This window comes from Pinus tabuliformis, chromosome 3_2 (genome assembly GCF_031772625.1).
Source record: "Pinus tabuliformis cultivar Carrire ecotype Pingquan chromosome 3_2, CPIR1, whole genome shotgun sequence".
Taxonomy (NCBI): Eukaryota; Viridiplantae; Streptophyta; class Pinopsida; order Pinales; family Pinaceae; genus Pinus; species Pinus tabuliformis.
Window position 1 is genome coordinate 381923290 of NC_142302.1, and position 13997 is coordinate 381937286.

The 13997-nt window shown below is 39.1% G+C and overlaps 1 pseudogene; it reads left to right on the top strand.

The window, feature by feature from the left end:
- Positions 1–2233: 2233 nt before the first annotated feature.
- LOC149181011 (fasciclin-like arabinogalactan protein 8) lies at positions 2234–11037 on the top strand (annotated as a pseudogene).
- The last annotated feature ends 2960 nt before the right edge of the window (positions 11038–13997 follow it).

A 13997-nucleotide genomic window follows, 5' to 3' on the forward strand; every position in this document is an offset into this window, starting at 1 on the left:
AATTACTTGATGAGGATCGTAATTCGATTTTTCTCCTTGCTCAAAACTTAGTTCCTTCGTCATCTTTTAAATTTCTTCTGCAGCTTGTCTATTGTTCACAATAAAAGGACAAATTGTTCTATAAAGCTTGAATAAAAAACCCTTGCGAATTCGAAAAAAATGAACTTGGTCCACATTTAAGCTTCATCTAATGAATTCCAAAGAAAATATTCTCATAGGTACAAATGTAGGCAACCTGTAGGGTGATGCATTTTCTCCATATAGTCTTATCTCCAAATACTCTTAGAAAATATATCAGTCTCCAACCCTAGAATCTTTACTCAATTGCAACAAAGATTTTTCTTGTGGAAGAATTTTAGGAGCAGGATGATCATTCATAATATTATATACGATTGGCATAAAAGAAGCTATGTAATAAGACAAACCTTTATTGTTCTCTTTTCTTCTGACAATACTGTTCCAATCAATGAAACATTGCTTTTTCTAATTGGAATAATAAATATTCAACCCCAAATCAATAAAGAGATCGACATGATGGTATAGGAAAATGTAAGCAAGTAGAGATAGATATCTAAAACATTTAAAGATGTTGAAATTTTGGAATTCAAGGATAGTAGAATGCTCACAATAAGATAATATAGTGTCTGGTCACATCATTAAATGGAAAAACCCCAAATCATGGTGATCGATGATCTCTGTATCATAATTTCCTAATATACCCATAATAACTGAAATAACTGGTCTAGTAGCCTATAAAAATAGGGTTACAGGAAATTCAATAGTTGTTGGAAGAAGGGTAGGTTTTGGAGGTAGAATGGTTGAGAGAGAGTCATATGTAAAAGTGGTATAACTATTGGACGATGGGAAATTTAGGGCTTGGAAAATCAATTTAGCAAAGAATTGTAAAATGTTCTCTCCTAGAGAATTCATTACGAAATTTCATTGGGATTAAAGAGATGAAGTCAACCAACTGGTGAATTCTATAAAATTATAAGTGTGGGGAATAATCACAGCACCAAAGTCAGAGTCAACTAATCAAAAGGGGTCCTTTGACTCAATTTGACTGGTAAATAAGTTTTGATGTATTTCTATGAGGTTTAGCGAATAGATGGGGTCAAAAACGTCCCTCTCCATATCCATTAGAGGAATATGTGTAGTCGGCATAGAAAGAGTAGCTTTCTTGGCCATTTTAGCACTTTGTCCTTTAATTAAAATTAAAGGATATTGGGTATTGTCACTACATGGACTTAAGATGGTCAGTGATGCAGATTTGAACCAGGGGCGAGAGTGAATTGTTTCTAGAAATGGAGAAAATGACGGGATAAATGGGTTTTCTTTCATGGCATGGAGGGAAAATACAAAGACATGATCTGAATGGAAAATTCCATCCACCCATGGAATTTATCCATGGTATTGTAACTAAAAGAGGCTAATGATCCAAATTGAAAGTGGCATCCACCCATGGAATTTACCCATGGTATTGTAGCTAAAAAAGGGCCTCATTTCATAAAAGAGAACACATTGATCCACCAATGTAGATGCAACAATATTCTTCTCATTTAATAGATAATTGTGTTTTATGGTATATATTTCTTTCTCTTTTCATATTTTGTTTTGGGATGTATTACGTCCATGTATTATTTCATCAATGATCTCTTGCTAGGTTCTTTCCTCCTGTATCAACATTCTTGGTTCCTGGATCTTATCACCCAATATCTAGATCAGTGGTATCAGGGTAGGTTACAAATCCATGGAAAATGAAATTTTCATAACAAGTGTGTAAGGAAGGTTGTTTATTTGATTTTTCAGGTTTTATTGAGATGGGTTTTTGTCCTACAAAGCTCTTTATGATTATGAAAGCCTTAGAAATATGGTTCATTTATTCTATGGAGAGATCGTGGGCCAATAAAAGTTTCTTCAAGCACTCTAAAAATATTGGAGCACTATTACACTACATTTAGTGCCTTCCGTTTATGTGATTAGGGATTCATCATTTGGGTTATAATGGAATTCCTATCAATTGGGTTGGAAGATTCAAAGGCATTAACTATTAATGAGAAATGCATCTAATTCCTTATCATCATCATAGTTATGTCTTCTGGTTTTTCATTCTGCGAAAGTAATATATGGCCAACATTCCACATTGTGCTCTCAGCTATCTGGGTCTCTAAAATTTTGTTGATTTAGAATTGATTCATCAGGTTCAGGAACCCTTTTTTTCCTATCTACCATAATGAATTATTTTGGGACCCTATTGTTGAGTGTCTTGTGTTGCACAAATGCATTCAACATAGTGAAAATCATAGACTCGTATCCAAATTACAACATGCTCAATGAAAACTTCATGTGGATAAAGTTGGAATATGAGATCAATAGTCAAGAGATGATCACAATCATGGTAGTGAACAACGATGTCATGCCCCCATTTAACGACATGGATTTGGAATTCATCAAATGTGCCTTGAGCCTCCATGTGGTGCTCTACTTTTACAACTCCAAGAAGCTCCATTAGGTCACCAATGGCACCACTGTTGGGAATGGGTCCCGTAGGGTCAATTTTGGGGTTAAAAGCCCAAGTTGTGGGGCAGAAAGCCCAAATTTTGTATAAGAAATGTAAAGTCTCCGCATTTTGTGGTCGCGGAGCACGAATATGTAAAGAGTCATAAAGGGTTTCTACCCTTTGTTTAATGTAAGACATGTCGACTTTAGGAGATCTACTCATGGTTCGCAGACCATGGGATTGTATAAAAAGAAGTCTTAGAAGAGTCTTTTAGTAGTCCAATTTAGATATGTTTTTGAAGAGTCATTGACGTAATGGGTCTGTGAGAGCTAAGAGTGAAGAGTCTTAGTGTAGGAAAGAGGCTCTGCAACTGTGTGCATAGAGGCCTAGGGTAGAAGTCTGCAGTTGAGTGCGCGGACCCCTGTAGCTATGTGCACATGGTAGTTAGAGTCTGTAAAGGAGATATGAACATCAATACAGAGAATTATTCTAGAATTACCTGTGTATGAGCTATTTTACTTCTTTTATGAATGCATATGATTATGTTATGTTGAATATTGGTTTATGATTTAAAGTTGTATTGATGCGCAAATCTATGTGTTTTACTTTGTTATATGAACACAAGTAAGAATATCTATTTACACGAAGATAATCATAATGCATGTTGAAGTTATCCACTACTTAAGCTAATCTGGATAAATACAACAGTAAGAGTAATTACAGAGGACCGTAAGTGTCTGAATCACCTAGTTAGGGTACGTGAAAGACAGTCCTAAACCTTCGCGGAGGTCTAGAAGACGACTAAGGGAATTATATCGATAAGCCTTAAAAGGCTTACCGATCTGCGTGAAGGAAGGGTTAGGGTATAAAGTGACATCACTACTATCTCAGGGTGTGGAAACTTGGTTCCTGGATCCCCCCATACTACTTCGCGTGAGACTTTAGTCCACGCTCCTCAGATTGATGTGGAAATGGATAGTAGTGTAAGGATTTTCTTGGCTAATTAACGCTGAACCTGGGTTAGGGCCCATCAAGCCAACAAATGGTTCCATGGTAGCTGTGGTAGATGAGGCCTATAGAACTTTTCTGGAGCTGAATATCCCAGAAGATGCGCTAGTCAATGCCATAATTTGGAAGCTTGTTGCAAGTGTGTGTGACACAGGGACATAGTTGGCTAAGGTTCAGTTTAAGCTGAACCTTAAGATCACAGAGCTCGAGTTGAGGGACCAGCCTTCAACTCCACTAGAAGTCAGAGAGCAGCGCGAGGTAGCTGTCAAGGATGTAGTTTCCGCAGTGGATGTCACAGTGGAGGATTGCACTTCACTCTTTGAACAGTTGCTGGAAGTAGTTACCTGCCTGCAGGAAGATTCCAACATGAAGTAGCTAGAAACAGAGGCAAGGGAACTGTAGCAGAAATATGACGAGGTCAACGCAACAACGTGCACTGTTGCCATCACACAAAGGTTGGTGAAGCTGCAAGAACAGAAGGCACTAAAGGAACAGGTGGATGCAGCACAATGCAAGGAGGCAATACTGAAGGCCAAATTAGGGCCTTGGATAGATGAATTCTAAGTGCTCACGACCACCATTGAAGGAAAATTGCCTAGTCTACAGGAAAAACAACAAAAAATACAGGCAGATAGCGCAAGACCAATGATGGAGCAGCTGGTTGAGAAGGTTAAGCAGGTGGCGATGTAGTGTACCATCGAGTTTACAGTGGTACAGGTGGAGCTAGGAGGTCTTCGCAACAAGATATCCACACTAGCAGAGTGACTCGGGGCGAGTTGTTGGGTTGTGTTATATTCTTTCCATGACTACCCCACGTAGTTAACCAGGGGATTGGAGGGAGGGCTCCGTGCGCCCTTCATTGTGCCGATTGCATAGTGGGGTTTGAGGGGGGTGGGTCGCCCCCCTCTACGGGGTTCGGGGCAGCGCCCCGGGGAAATTTTTTTTTGGACCCTATATTAGGTTGGGTGGACCTACCTATGGTTTGGTGCATGGTTTTCGCACATGGTTTTGGACGCGATGGTTTTCGGTCCATGGTTTTGGACATGATGGTTTTCGGTTGATGGCATTGGATGCTTCGGCATGTATAAATATGTATTGTAACATTGAAAGGAACATAATGAAAAATCAAGTTGGTAGTCTCGGTTTTGGGATCCAGGGGAAAATCTCTGTGTATATTTGTTTTATGTGTTATTCTCTCACATTTTTTTATTTATAGTTCTTAGAATTCATATGCAGGTAATTTCTGTACAGGGTTAAAACCTACATTTGGTATTGGAGCTATTTTGGCTTCAAGGGGATGCCTTTGATGTTGAGGGGTTTCACTTGGGCCTGTGGTAGACTATGTTCAGTGGGAGATCAACGGGATCGATTCTGGTGGTGAAGAAGATGGCGAGCAGTGAAATATAGAGATCGAGAAATTTAATGGTCAAAGTTTTGAGTTGTGGAAACTCAAGATGGAGGATCTGTTGGTGGACAAAGATCAGTGGATCGCGGTAGATCTAGGTACTAAACCAACGGGAGTGTCCAATGAAGAATGGAAGAAGTTGGATCAAAAGTCAAAGAGCACAATACGATTGTGTGTCTCAGATTCAGTATAGTTGAATGTATCAGGGGAAGCTACGACAAAGGTTTTTTGCGACAAGTTAGGGACTTTATACCAATCTAAGTCTTTGGTGAATAAAATGTTCCTATGAAAAGGCTGTATAACCTGAGGATGAAAGATGGAGACTCGGTGACAGAGCATTTAAATGCATTTAATACTGTTGTAAGTTAGTTATTGTCTATTGATATTAAAATTTCTGATGAAGATAAGTGCATTAGTTTATTATATTCTCTACCAGATTCGTGGGATAGTTTGGTTATTGCAATAGGTAGCAATGCAACTTCCTTGCAGTTTGATGAAATAGTCTCATCCTTGCTGACGGAGGAGATGAGATGGAAAAATATGGAGAGACAGAATGGTGATGCCCTGTCTGTATGAGGACGGTCCCAGAACAGAAACAAAAATAAGTCATCGAGTGGGAGATCTAAATCTAGAGGAATATCTAAATCTCTAGGAAAATCTCTAAAGGTGGTGTGTTGGAAATGTAGAAAAGAAGGGCACTACAAAAGGGACTGTAAATCTAAAGCTCTTGACAAAGGAAAGGGATTTGGTGATGCTCCTTCTGTAGAGGCAAAAACCACCTCAGGTAAAGGTGGGGATATGTACTTGACTTCTTTAAGTACACATGTAGATCATGAGGCATGGTTGATTGACTCAAGTGCATCATTTCACTTCACTCCCCATAGAGAGTGGTTCTACGAGTATGAGAAATACGATGGTGGTGATGCCTTCTTAGGGGATGATAGGAGAATCGTTGGTCGCAGAAAAGTAAAGTTTAAATTGCAATGTGGAAGGGTTAGAACACTTCCAGGTGTTCTACATATTCCTACATTGGCCATAAATCTAATTTCTATAAGCAAGATGGATGATGCAGGTGTAAAATAGTTTTCGAGAAAGATACTTGCAAGATGGTTTGGGGAGCACTGGTATTGATGCAGAGAATTCGGATTGGAACTCTGTACAAGATGCAAGGTAGCACTGTTATTGATGGGTGTAACAGTTCTATGGTTCTTGAAAGTGGAGTAGAAAATCTAGTGATCTCTGGAGAAAAGACCATGCTATGGCATCAATGGCTTGGAAATATTAGAAAGAAGGGCCTTCAAATACTTCATGGTAAAGGTATGGTAGAAGGTATGAGTAATAACTCTCTGGATTTTGATTTCTGTGAAAATTGTGTATATGGGAAACAGAATCGGGTGAGTTTCCCCTCTAATGGTAAGAGGGCGAAACCGATATTAGAGCTTGTGCACAATGATGTGTTTGGACCTATGAAGGTTCCATCACTAGGTAAGTCTATGCACTGTGTATCATTTATAGATGACTTCTCAAGGAATACATGGATATATTTCCTTAGGAAGAAATCTAAAGTCCTTGACAGGTTTAAAGAATTTAAGGCTCTGGTGAAAAACCAGATCGAGAAGAAGATAAAGGTGTTGAGGACAAATAATGGTGGAGACTTTTGCAATAAGGAATTTGAAGAATTTTGTAAGAAGTGTGGTATAGCATGGCAGAAGACTAATCCATATACCCCTAAGAAAAATGGAGTTACAGAAAGAATGAACAAGACGTTGATGGAAAGGGCAAGAAGCATTTTTAGTGGTGCTGAGTTAGGACAGGAATTTTGGGCAGAGGCGGTGGAGACAACATGTTACCTGGTCAACAGATCACCATCATTAGCGTTGGAGGATAAGACTCCACAAGAGGTATGGACTGGTAAGAAAACCTCTCTTTCACATCTGAAGATATTTGGATGTGATGCATATGTACACGTTCCAAAGGAGAAAAGAACCAAGTTGGATAGGAAATCTGAAAAATGCATCTGTATTGGGTATAAGGATGGTTTAAAGGGTTATAAGCTTTCGAACCCAGTAACAACAAAGGTTGTGTACAACCGAGATGTGGTGTTCAGAGAGGTGAAAGATGTTATTAAACATGAAGTCCCATCAAAGAAACCTGAGAAGATAGAGTTTGAGCTAAAGGAGGAAGAATCAGACTCTACAGTAGAGGAGGAATCAGAAGATGAAGAGCTACAAACTCTGGGTGTGAGAAGACCAGTTCGAGAAAGAAAGCAACTAGAAAGGTATAGTCCATCTGATTTCTGTTCAAATTTTGCTTTATCTATTACTAATGATGATCCCATAACTGTGAAGGAAGCAGTAGATTCAGAGGATGGAAAACTCTCAAAAGAGGCCATGGTTGATGAAATTGCATCTTTGCATAAAAATGAGGCTTGGGATCTGGTGGAGTTTCCAGTTGGAAGGAAACCCATTGGCAGAAAATGGGTGTTCATGAAGAAGACAAATGCAGAAGGAAAGGTGGAGAAATACAAAGCTTGGTTGGTAGAAAAACGTTATTCCCAGGTGCTGAGAATTGATTTTGGTGATATTTTTTTTCCTGTTGCCAAGGAAACTTCTATTAGATTACTTCTATCGATTGTTTTTTCTTTTGATTTTGAGGTAGAACAGTTGGATGTGAAGAAAACATTTCTTCATGGGGATCTAGAATAGGAGATCTACATGAAACAACTTGAAGGTTTTGTAGTGAAGGGTAAGAAAGAACTGGTATGCAAGTTAAAGAAGTCTCTGTATGGATTAAAATAGTCACCAAGGATGTGGTATCAGAAATTTGATACATTCATACGGGGATTTGGCTTCACTGAAAGCAAAGCAGATCACTATGTGTATTTTAAATTAATTGGTGACCGTGTTATTTATCTGGTCTTGTATGTGGATGACATGTTGCTGGTTGGAAATGACAAAGAAATTATCCAGGATTTGAAGACCCAATTGTCCTCCAAATTCGACATGAAAGATCTTCATGCTGCAAACTGTATTTTGGGCATGGAAATTAAAATAGATCAGGCAAAGAGGAAGCTCTCATTAAACTAGAGGAAGTACGTTGAGACAATATTGCAGAGGCTTAATAAGAAGGATAGTAAACCGGTGAAGGTTCCTATTCCTGTAGGAGTAAAGTTATCTGTTGAATAGTGTCCCAAGACACAAGAATAGGAAGAGGACATGTCCCGTGTTTCATATGCAAGGGCAGTTAGTAGCCTGATGTATGTGATGTTCTGTATGAGACCAGACATTGCACATGTAGTGAGAGTATTGAGCAAGTTTATGTCAAAAATAGGGAAGGAGCATTGGACAGCAGTGAAGCAGGTTTTCAGGTATTTGTGTGGCACTAGTGATTATGGTTTGTGCTACCAAGGAAGACCAAGATTGGACAGAGTTTTGGATATTCATGGCTTTTTTGATGCAGACTGGGCTAGAGATCTGGATCAGAGAAGATCTACAAGTGGATATGTGTTTAACCTATTTGGAGGTGCAGTCAGTTGGATGACTAAGAAAGAATCTGTAGTGGCACTATCAACTACAGAGGCAAAATAAATGGTAGCCACTCATGCAAGCAAGGAAGAAGTTTGGTTGCAGAGATTGTGTTCAAGTATGGGGTTAGTACAGGGAGCTATAAGGATAGACTATGATAGCCAAAGTGCAATTTTCTTGGCAAATAACCCTACTCATCACTCAAAGAGAAAACACATTGATGTTCAGTATCACTTTGTGAGGGATATGATAGAAGACAAAAAGGTGTTGTTAGTAAAGGTGGACACTTTGAAGAATACTGCAGATGCATTGACAAAATTTGTGAGCTTTGAGAAGTTCTCTCGGTGTAGAGAAACAATGGGCATTGGATAAATGACTAAGCTCTCCTGTGGCCCCCTGTGGAAAGAAAACAACAAGTGGGAGAATGTTGGGTTGTGTTATATTCTTTCCACGGCTAGCCCATGATTAGAGGGGGGTGGAGCCCCCCCTTCGTTGCATCAATTGCACAGTGGAGGGTTTGAGGGCGGCAGGTAGCCCCCCTCTACGGGGTTCGGGGTAGTGCCCCGGGGAATTTTTTTTTGGACCCTATATTAGGTTGGGTGAACCTACCTATGGTTTTGTGCATGGTTTTTGCACATGGTTTTGGACGCGATGGTTTTCGGTCCATGGTTTTGGATGCTTCGGCATGTATAAATATGTATTGTAACATTGAAAGGAACATAATGAAAATTCAAGCTGGTAGTCCCAGTTTTGGGATCTAGGGGAAAATCTCTGTGTATATGTGTTTATGTGTTATTCTCTTGCATTTGTTTATTTTTTGTTCTTAGAATTCGTATGCAGGTAATTTCTGTACGGGTTTAAAACCTACACAGGTCACCATATTTTTGTTGGGGGCCTGCTTGGAACAGGTCCCCTAGGGTCAATTTTGGGGTTAAAAGCCCAAATTTTGTATAAGAAATGTAAAGTCTCTGCATTTTGTGGTCACAGAGTGCGATGATGTAAAGAGTCATAAAGGGTTTTTGCCCTTTGCTTAATGTAAGGCATGTCAGCTTTAGGAGATCTACCCATGGTCCACAGACCAGGGGATTGTATAAAAATAAGTCCTATAAGAGTCTTTTAGTCATTCAGTTCAGATATATTTTTGAAGATTCATTGATGTAATGGGTCTGTGAGAGCTAAGAGCGAAGAGTGTTAGTGTAGGAAAGAGGCTCTACAGCTGTGTGCGCAAAGGACTAGGGTAGAAGTTCACAGCTAAGTGCATGGACCCTTGCAGCTGTGTGTGTAGGGTAGTTAGAGTCCGTAAAGGAGATCTGAACATCAATAAAGAGAATTATTCTAGAATTACATGCATATGAGCTATTATACTTTTGTTATGAATGCATGCGATTATGTTATGTTGAATATTAGGTTCATGATTTAATGTTGGATTGATGTAAGAATATATGTGTTTTACTTTTTTATATGAACGCAAGTAAGAATATATGTTTATGCAAAGATAATCATAATGAATGTTGATGTTATCCCCTACTTAAGCTAATCTGGGTAAATACAACAGTAAGAGTAATTGCATAGGTGCGTAAGTGCCTGAATCACCTATTTAGGGTACACTAATGATAGTCGTAGACCTTCACGGAGGTCTAGAAGATGACTAAGGGAAGTATATTGATAAACCCTAAAAGGCTTATCGATCTGTGCAAAGGAAGGGTTAGGGTATAAAGTGACATCATTGCTATCTCAAGGTGCGAAAACTTGGTTCCTACATCCTCCCATACTGCTTCGGGAGAGACTTCAGTCTACGCTCTGCAGATTGATGCCGAAAGGGCAAGTAGTGTAGGGATTTTCTTGGCTAATTAACGTTGAACCTGGGTCAGGGCCCATCAAGCCAACAACCACTCTTAGCACCATGCTCTATGAGACCATTAGCATAGCAACATGAAATTCTGGCTTCATCAACATCACTAATCTCAAGGGTGGCAAGGTCAGTTTCATCCTTGCACGACATAGGGCCAAGTTGGACTCGACGGATGTTTCTTTTGTTCAGTAGGAGGGCTACAACCTTTCCATTATGGAGGCGATTCAATAGATCATGACTAATGTGGTAGAGGTGCCCACATCATCCCCCTCTAACATGAACATCACGAATTTTCTAATCAAAGGCGGGTGCAAGATCTTCGCTGACCTAATCTACACTATGAGGGTTCTCAAGTCCTATAAAGACTCCATCCATGCGGCCTATTTGTGTTCACCCCAAAGGATGTTGTATTTATTGGTGTCACCCAAAAGATGTTGAACAAGTTATCTAGTAAAGACAAGGTTGTCACATTAGAGTTCCATTTATGGCCATATACAACCCACAATACCAACAATGGTCCCATCACCACAATGACAAGCACTTGTGCTAGAAAATACATATTCATGGTAACCTCCTCCACTGAAACTATCATGCTCAATACAGGAATTGACAAGGCCACGATCACTATCTCGTTACTATATGACCAACCCCTTTACTATTTTTGGTGGATAAGGTGTTGGATCCCAAGGATCTCTTGATCGCAGCTCCCTCACCCTTATGTTACTTGAAATTATCACAAAAATGTTGAAAAATGCAATAAGAAATTCTCCATTTTATTTTTCATTGATTAAATTGAGAAAAATCGAATTTCCACATCAACAGAGAAATTGGATGTAGTTAAATTGTGTGACATGGCTTGTGTCACCCAATTTACTCAGTAAATTCAATTTGGAGGAGTTAGAGCTTAGTTAAGCATGTGTGATTTCTAATTTGTACCAATCAAAGTCAATTATCTCAAGTTGTTTTCAATTAAGCTAGTTCCTAGTGTTGGAGGAACTAGTGGAAGGTTAGTAATGCAGTGGGAGTTCAGTCAAACTCAGTGATCATCCAGTTAACTGATCAATCAACCCAAAATAGTTAGTACATGCAGAGAATTCAAGTTCCCTAGGCTTGGTGGAGATTCCAAGGGAGTGTAACATCAGTTGTAGACTAGTCTTGAGTGTATAGGTGTTGCATGCAGTGAGATGAGCAACCTAAGGAATTGTGTAATCCATTTTGGAGAAATTCCTAAATAATAGGGGCTAATTTCTCAAGGAACAACGCAAGGAAATGAGAGCTCAAGAAGATGAAGAAATTGGTGAAGTATGGGTCAAACATTCTCAGTGAGAACAGAGATAGGTCATGCACTTGTAGGTTGTTCTCATTTGAGAGAAAATAAATTTTAATACATCTCTATTCATCCGATTAATTCAAGTAGGCATTGAGGTTGTGAGAAATTTTATTTCCCCGAGAAACATACTAATTGCATGTGTGTGGTTTCTTATTGCATGTCTGATATTTTTGTTCTAAATTGTGAATTAACATCTACAGAGTAGTAGAATAGGCTTGTGTCTTGTGATTGTGATTAAAACTTTATAAGAATTTGCAAATATACATTGCAATTTCTACATAGTATAAGAACATGATTCACATTAGAATAAGATTTTCGAAGTTGTTTCTCAGGAGATTTGAATTTGGAGTTTAGTGCTGTAGGATCTCTTCAAAGCTGATAATATGGCATTCAATAGACAAATGCTAGATTATTCCTTGGAAGGAACCTGTAATTTTATTGCATGGAAGGATCGCATGGAGGCGGTATTGGATGATAATGGATTGCTGGAATACATCAAGATAGATGTTAGAAGACCACCATATTTTGATGCCCAAAACCTTGCTAAGTGGAAGAAATATGTGTCCAAGGTGAGGAGAATAATCTTGGAGGGAGTATGAGGTCAAATTGTCTCAAATCTCCACTGAAAATAAGCTCCATTCGCAATGTGGAAAGTAGTGACATAATTATTTAAGAATAATAGTGACCATGGGAAGTTGGCACTCAAGGATAAACTTTGAGGTATCAAGATGCATAAGAATGACACTATTCCATAGTATCCGAGTAAGTTCACACAATGTTGGGATGAACTTGGCGAGGTTTGTGTAAATGTTCCTGAAGAAGAATTGGTAAGCCTATCTATTTTGGGCATTCCCAAGAGCTGGCATAGATATCAAGATTCAGTGAACGAGAGGGAGAACTACCGAATTGTGACCACTTATGGTTCGATTTGGTATAGGAGGAAATAGAAATGGGAATTCATCCAAGGGTGATGATGAAGAAATTTTTTTATTGGATGGAAAGGAAAAGAAGGGAAAAGGGAAGAAATATCAATCCAAATGAGAGTCTAGCCAAGGGGGTAAGAAGAAAGATTTTTCCAAAATTAAATGCTTCCATTCTCATGAATTTTTGCACTATGCCATGAAGTGTACAAACAAAAATGCAAGAAAGAAGGCCTCAGGAGTAGAATTAGTTGAAGCCTTGGCTTCTCAATTCAATCTTGACTTTACGCTCATTGCATGCATGGCCAACATAGTGATGGGGGGCATGTGATCGTTCCACATGACAGAGTGTAGAGATTTTTTAAGTGACCTAGAGGAAAACTACTTATATATGCACATGGAGATGGGAGATGATATACGGTATAGCGAAATCGATATTGGTACAATCACCTTTTAGATGGAATCGGGCTCCCCCCTAAAGCTCAAGGATGGCATGTTCGTTTAGGCCTAAAGAAAAATATCATCTTTGTTGCAGTTTTGGAAGATCAGGGTTATGGTGTGATCTTCAGTGAAGGAAATACATTCTTGAGACATTTAGCCACACGACAGGTGAAATAGATTGGGGTTCATTTGAAGAACCTATATAAGATACACGTGGAAGACTATGCTGCATTAAGCACAAAGGCAGAGAATGTGAAAAGCCACGATGTCGGTGAATTTTTGCACAAAAGACTTGGCCATTTGCATCATGGCACTATGAAGATTATGTAGTAGATAAGCACATGCATCCCCAAAGGAGAACTTGAGAAACATAATATCTGCAAATGATGTACTTTGGGGAAATACACAAAATCCACATTCCATGATTTGGGCAACAAAGCACATGACATCCTAGAAAGGATCCACTTTTATGTCTGTGGACCTTTCTCAATAGCCTCCATTTCCAGGCACAAATATTTTGTCTTTTTTATTGATGAATTCTCATGGAAGTGATGGATCTTCTTCACACGGAGGAAAGGTGATACATTCTCCAAGTTCATAGAATTCAAGGCACTGGTTGAGAAAGAAACTGACAAGAATATGAAGGCCCACATGAGTGATAATGGAGGCGAGTACGATTGAATGAATTTAAAAAATATTGTGCAAAAGAAGGCATTCGACGAGAGTTGACATCATCCGACAACCCACAACAAAATGGGGTGGATGAGAAAGAACTGCATCGTTATGGGAGAAGTGAGGGTGATGTTGCATGACCAAGGACTAGATCTACATCTATGGGCTAAGGCATGCAATATAAAAATCTATTTGCGGAAATAGAATCCTCATCGGATTCTCGGCATGATCACACTAGGGGAGGATTTCTAGGGGAGAAAGACATATGCGTTTCACTTTAGGATTTTTGGAGCCTCTATTTACTACCATGTCTCCAAACAATCAAGGAAGAAGCTTGAATTGACA